This window comes from Carlito syrichta, unplaced genomic scaffold, assembly GCF_000164805.1.
Source record: "Carlito syrichta isolate Samal-C Ts95f unplaced genomic scaffold, Tarsius_syrichta-2.0.1 Scaffold311792, whole genome shotgun sequence".
NCBI lineage: Eukaryota > Metazoa > Chordata > Mammalia > Primates > Tarsiidae > Carlito > Carlito syrichta.
In genome coordinates, this window is record NW_007255888.1 from 41,948 (window position 1) to 48,860 (window position 6,913).

Sequence of the window (6,913 nt, forward strand, 5' to 3'; positions counted from 1 at the left end):
AGCCTTCCAAGTAGTTGGAACTACCGGCATGTGTCACAATGCCCGGCTAATTTTTTTATTTATTGTAGAGATGAGGTCTCGCCGAGTTGCCCAGGCTGGTCTTGAACCTGTGTGCTCAGTCAGGCAATCCTCTCACCTCAGCCTCCCAGTGCTAGTATTATAGGCATGAGCCACTGTGCCTGGCCTAGAGTGACTTCTATAGGTTAGACCTTGTCACAATTCTCTCAGACTCTTCCAGAGTCTTCCTGCCTCATTCAGAGCAAATATCCAAGTTCTTAGGATAAGCTACAAAGCCCACAAGGCTGTGACTCACTGTGACTTCTCTGAACTTATCTTCAACACCTTCCCTCCCTTTGCTCTAGCCACAGTGCCTGCCTTGCTGTTCCTACATGACTCTAGGCACCTATCTGTTTCAGGGCCCTCTTGTCTGGAAGGTTCTTTCCTATATATTCACATAGCTCATTCCCTCACTTCTGTCAAACTTCTGCTTAAATGTCATCTTTTCAATGTGATCTTCTCTGGTCACCCTGCCTGATATAACTCCTGTATTATTCCCGATTCCCTTTGCCTTGCTTTATATTTCTCTTCAACACATCACATTCTGACATAGCACATAGGGGGAGGGGGGCCCAAAAATCATGAAATTCATTTATTTACAAATATGTATTTATTACATGTTTAAACTTTAATCACCTTCACAGTACTCTCCATTTGACGCAATACACCTACTGAGGCACTTTTTCCACTGCTCAGAAACATTTTTGAACTCATCAATTTTGAAGTCTTTTAGTGCTTCTGCCATTTTTTTTTGGTTTTGTTTTGCATCTTCCACATCGGCAAAACATATTCCTTTGAGAACTTTTTTCATCTAGGGAAACAAACAAAAAGTCACTTCAGGTGAGCTTGAGCAAATAGAGAGGCTAGGGCATGGGGGTCATGCCACCTTTAGTCAAAAACTGCTGAACACTCAGCACAGTGTAGGCAGGTGCATTGCCATGGTGAAAAAACCACTCATCTGTTTGCCACAACTCGGGACATTTCTTCTACAATGTTGATGCACCAGCTCAAAACTTCCAGATAAAAACTTTGGTTGCCCATTTGACCCGGAGAAACAAATTCCGGGTCAAATGGGCAACCAAAGAATCCCTCTCACATCAAAGAAACAAATGATTATTGCTTTTACATTTGATTTCACTTGCCATGCTTTTTTGGGTCATGGCGGAGTGGCAGTTTTCCATTAACTAGACTGCTGTTTTGTTTCAGGGTCATAACCGTAGCACCAAGATTCATCTCTGGTTATGACTTTGGAAAAAAACAATCAGGGTCAGCCTCCAACTGCTCCTTCAAAGCACGTCATGCAGCCAAGCAATTGTCTCTTTGTTCAGGTGTGAACAAGTAAGGCATGCATTTTGCTGAAATTTGTTTCATGCCCAAATTTTCAGATAAAATTTGTGGACAGGAACCCCGCAACACCCCGGTCAACTCCACAAATTCATCAATAGTCCAACAGTGGTATTCTAAGATGGCTTGACAAATTCTTATCACATTTACTTCAGTTTGGTCAAAGGACGCTCAGAACAAAGTAGATCAACAATTGACATTTCACCTCGTTTACAATTCTTAAACTTGTGTTTTACTCAGTGCAGCATCTTTGTAAGCTGTCTATAGCATAACAACCATTTATGCTACATTTTTCCCCAAGAGAAAACAAAATTTCACCGCTGCACAGTTGTTTGTATAAATCACCCATCATGAAACGGGCAAAGGCAGGAAAAGAATCTTCAAAAAAAAAATTCACTGAAGCCAGTGCAGCTTTCTCACAACAGTGCTACCTGGTACCTGATGCTGATGAGCTCAAAGAACACTCACCTTGGGGAGTAACCCACCCACCAAAAGATAATTCAGATTTTTTGGGGTCCCTCCTGGTATGTGTTGGTTTTTTTCCTTCATGGATCATACATTCCATGAGGGTAGGCTCATTGTATTGTTCATGGTTGTATTCACAGACTATAGAACAGTGCCAAAACATTATTATCTTCTTAATAAATATGTACTGAATGGGTGAATGAAGGATTGCAATGGCCCTATTTTTTCCCCATTTCCTGATGAAGAAATAGGGATATCAATTGAAGTACTCAAGGTTCTATACCTGGTAAGTGACTGAACTGCAATTTACCTGGAAAATAAAAAAGCCTGCCCTTGTTGAGCTTATACTATGTGCTATTCTAAGTGCTTTACACTTATTAACATTTACTCCTCATAACAACTCCATTTTTCAGATGAGGAAACTAAATCAAAAAGTTTATAATCTTGCCCAGCATTTATGCACTTGGTAGTAAACTGGAAGCTGTTCTCATAACCACTTTGCTATACTACCTAATTCTAAAGACAATTCTTTAGGGAGTACATGACCTTGCCTGTTAATTGCCAGGAGAAGGAGGAAGAGACTGAAATCTAGGATTACTAACATTATAATTGGGGACTTCCACCAATGAAAGAGTTGTTAATTAACTAAGGAATGTAAGATGAGTTGATTTAATTCTCCCCTAACTTCAGACTCCCACATCCAACTGCCTATTAATATCTTCACTTAGATTATTAAGATATGAGGTCAGCAGCATAAAAGACATTTAGAATAATCACAACAGATTAGAGTAGTAGCTGTTTTATATCAAAGTTGAGCTGGTACACAGGATCTGCCCAGTGAAGTATTCAGGGACCCACCTTGTTGCTCTGTGATTCCCAGAATGTTTCCCTCTGACTTTTCTGTTTGTACTGCTACAACAAATTAACCGAGATTGAATAGTTTATAAAGCATAGACATTTATTTTCTCACAGTTTTAGAGGTTGAGCAGTCCAAAAGCAAGGTGCTGGCCGGTTCAGTTTCTGCCAAGGATTGCTCTCTGCTTCCAAAGTGGCATCTTGTTATGGCATTCTCTGAAGGGGACAAATGCTGTGTCCTCATATGGCTGAAGGGGTGGAAGAACAAAAGAGGGCCTAAGGTAGTTCTCTTTAAAAAGGCACTGATCTATTCATGAGGGCAGGACCATCATGACTTACTTCCCAAAAAGGCTCCACCTGTTAATACTGCACAGTGGGGATTAGGGTTCAACATGAATTTCAGGAGGACATTATCACTCAAAGCATAACGCCTTACAACACTCATCACCCCAGTCACATTCTACTAATCAGAAAGGGACAAAGAGAAAGGGAAAGGGACATCCAATTTCTTTTAAAGAATGATCTGGAAGTTGCACACATCATTTCTGCTCACATTCCACTTGCCAGAACTTAATGACATGGCCAAACTTAGAGTTTATTATAGGTAACCAAGGTCTGGCTTGATGTTGTAACAAGGAGGAAGGGGATAACGCATATTAGGGGTCAGTTAGCAAGCAGTCTGTACTACAGACATCTAATAGGATCTCAGATTTAACATTGCCAGAACTAACTTCCTACTTGTTCTTCTAAAACTTCTGCGTTATTCCCATCTCAGTCAATGGTGGATAACAGGACAAACTCAAGGGTTTAATTTTGGACATGTTGAGTTTGAGGAGCCTGAAGAACACTGAGTGCAAATTTCCAATAAGGGGTTGAAGATATTGTTTCTGAACCTTCTGGGTGAGGTCTTGTGTTCAAGGTTCAGGCAGGAACCCTGACTGAAATAAGTGATAGAAAAAATGGTACTGTCAGAGACTGTGCAGTGTGATAGTCAAAGAAAATCAAGGATGGAGAGGGAGGATTCTGCATAGGAATCTTGAGGAAGGTGGCCCAAGATTAAGGGCAGAGAAGCCAAAAAATATAAGGTGACAGAACCAAGGGAGCAGATTCTAGGAGGCAGTATTAGCAGTGTGGAAGGCTGCAGAGAGGTCAGATACTATGAAAACTGAGAAGCAACCTTTGGGTTTGACCATTATGCTATAGTGACATTGATACAAGCAATGTGTGTAGTAAAATGGAGGCAGATGCTAACTTTCAGTAGTTGATGAGGGACGTGGATGGAAACAGCAATCCGAGCACAGACAGCTCTTCTAAACAGAAGGGACAAAGTCAGCAGAAGGAAAATGTATAAATGGGGGAGGGACTGAGGGAGTAAGAATCTTGGGGAAACTGTTCCTTGTCCCCAAAAAAGTACCTGTAGAAAGGATGGCTCACACTTTAAAACAGGAGGTCAATAGGAATGCAAATTTAGATACATTCATAGGAATAAGGGTGGGGCCATGAGGAAGTTGATACCTGATATGTGTAATACTAAATAATGATGCAGATACTACTAATATTACCACTAGTTCTAAACACTAACATTTATTGAGCACTTACCATATGCCAGACAGTGTTTTACATGGAGCTAATTTTGCTTCAACAGTGTTACTTTTTTTTTTTTTTTTAAGTTGGAGTCTCACTCTGTCGCCCAGACTGGAGTGCAGTGGCCGCTCCTGGCCACCGCAGCCTCGATCTGCTGGGCTCCGGCGATCCTTCCGCCTCAGCCTTCCAAGTAGCTGGAACTACAGGCGCGCGCTACCATGCCCAGCTAGTTTTTGATTTATTGTAGAGATGAGGTCTTGCCAAGTTGCCCAGGCAGGTCTCGAACCCGAGGGCTCAGGCAGTCCACTCACCTCAGCCTCCCAAAGGCGCGGGATTACAGGTTGAGCCACTGAGCCCGGCTCTAACAGTATTTCTTAAATTCTGGGAGCTAGTTATATACTGAAAGTTTAGTGTCCCTTAATAGTCAGTGTGTAACATTCTGATGCAATTTAAAAATAGCAACAGTAATTTTCATCCCACCATATCTGACCTTTGTTTCTTCCATGCCTTGGTTTATTTCTGATCTTGGAGCATTCTGGATAATAAAATAGTTGTTTCACATTTTGATTCATCTGTTGCGACTCACATCAGCAAGAAATGCAGAGCAACAAAACAGCACTGTCAAATAATAATAATAATAATAATAAGTTCACCAGCAATTTAGAGCAAAATGTTTACTTAAAAAAAGTTTGTATTAGCAGGTACATATTAGTAGATAACCCCATAACCACTGAAGTGTTGGGACACTCTGAAAAAGTTTCCACAGTTTTACAGGTGTGCCTTCTCGAACTTGGGAGTTCTTGAGGGCAGAGACAGGGATTATCTTTTGTTGTTTCCCAAGGCCTGGCACATAATCAAGTAGTTCAAGGCCCGACACTTGAATATGTTCATAAAATTAAACTGCTTTTTTCACTCTACACCTGAAATGAGAAAATTATTAGAGACAACTGGGTCTCATTTTGACTAGAATAGCTTAAGGAATTTACTGTTCACTTAGTAGATGCTAAATAGCTTTTCTGGGAAAACACACTTGAAGAAAAATATGAGTCTGATATGGGAGAATAATTTTTTTCATATAAACTGATATACATGGAGGTGGAACACTACTAGTGTTCTAAAGATTCCTGACAATATTCACGCAGTTAATTTTTACTAGCAAACATTTCTAAACTTGAAAATGGATTAAGCAAAGAGTAAAGTGGGTTCTTGAATGAAATCTAACATTAATGTCACACATAAGAAAACATTTAATCTCTACAGTAAATGCCTAACATTAATGTTACACATCAAGCTATTATAAAATTACATTTCATTTATTCAAACAATTTCTTCGTCAGAAGCAGAAGAATAGCTAAAAGTATCTTCACATGCTAAGCAGTAGCAATGGTTTGCTTTAACTACTCTCACGATGAAGCCTTTAAAGATGTTCATTCTCAGTTGTCTATTTTGATAATTTGCAAAAATAAAACTTTAAAAGAAAATGATTCTAACTAGTCCTTTCCATAAAACAGCAAATAGTTTCCAAATGTGTATCTACAGTAAGAAAAAAAATTTTTTTTAATGAATAAAGAGCCGAGTTAAAACATCCTAAAACCGAACATGGCTTAATACTATCATTTATCATCAGTTGTCCTGGAATAATCTAAATTCTTATTTTTTATAGTTGATTTTTTGTAATTGACTGAGGCAACATGTATATGTGTGTATATATAACATACACATAATACATACATATTCCGGACTACATAAAAAAAGAATGACAGTTAAGAAATACAGCGCTGTGCATGACTGTTGATATTAACAACTTGAGTACTAGATGATTGAGGCCTTACCTAGAACCTTAGGAGCTTATCAGCAAAGCTGCAAGTCCTAAGACTAAGAATCGTTGGTGATTCTCTTATGGCACTGTTAGCAAGTGTTGCAAAGCTATAAAAAAAACCCTTTTAAAATAAAACGGTGACCCTGTTACTAAATACGACAGCATATGGATTTAAACGGGTTCAGCTGTCGTATGGCTCAAAATGCGCCTCTACCCAGCTGGGGTCAGCCAGGAGGCCACTTCTCATCGACAACCACTCAAAGTCAGCAACTGCGGGACGCGCTTTTACCTCTCAGTGTCTAGGAAACCAGTGACACATCTTGTGTGGGCAGGAGGCCTAAGCAAATGACCTTGGTCCCTGGAAGGCTGGCGCGCACTCTCGGGCCACCCATGCGCAGCCTACAAAGGCAGCTCCGGGGGAGAAAGGGGCTGGGGTCGGAGACCTAGTAGCAGCAGGGGGCTGCTCGCCTCAAGGCGGGTGGTTATCAAGGCCTCCAGGGTCGACTTTCGGGGCTGACCCGTCTCCCAACAAGATCGGAGGAGTTCCTAGGGTGGACAGCCACGTGGCTCTCCAACCCGCCTGTGGGGCAGGAGGTTCCCAGAGCGTCCTCTCTTTTTTCTGTTAGGTCACTGACAGCAGGGACTCAAAGGACGAATCGCTCCTTCCGTCCGGCCCCAAAATGGCGACCGACCCTGGCGGACCTACGCGGAGCCTTCGGCCACCTCCCCTTCCCAGCGGCCACTGCGCCGGCGGCGACGGCAAGCGGGAGGGGGGCGGAGCCGGTGGAG

The 6,913-nt window shown here is 41.5% G+C and overlaps 1 long non-coding RNA gene across 2 annotated transcripts in view; it reads right to left on the reverse strand.

Moving 5' to 3' along the window:
* Positions 1 to 822: 822 nt before the first annotated feature.
* The window catches only part of LOC103271597, a 143,057-nt gene continuing 136,966 nt past the window's right edge, over positions 823 to 6,913 (reverse strand). The window contains exons 4-6 of one of the 2 annotated variants that reach the window (XR_002482595.1): positions 4,796 to 4,923; positions 2,837 to 2,969; positions 823 to 868 (exon numbers count right to left, since the gene is read on the reverse strand). This is a non-coding gene — a long non-coding RNA (uncharacterized LOC103271597). Of the gene's footprint in view, positions 869 to 2,803; positions 2,970 to 4,795; positions 4,924 to 6,913 lie in introns of those variants that run through there. The other variant, XR_505059.2, reaches the window with a different exon arrangement.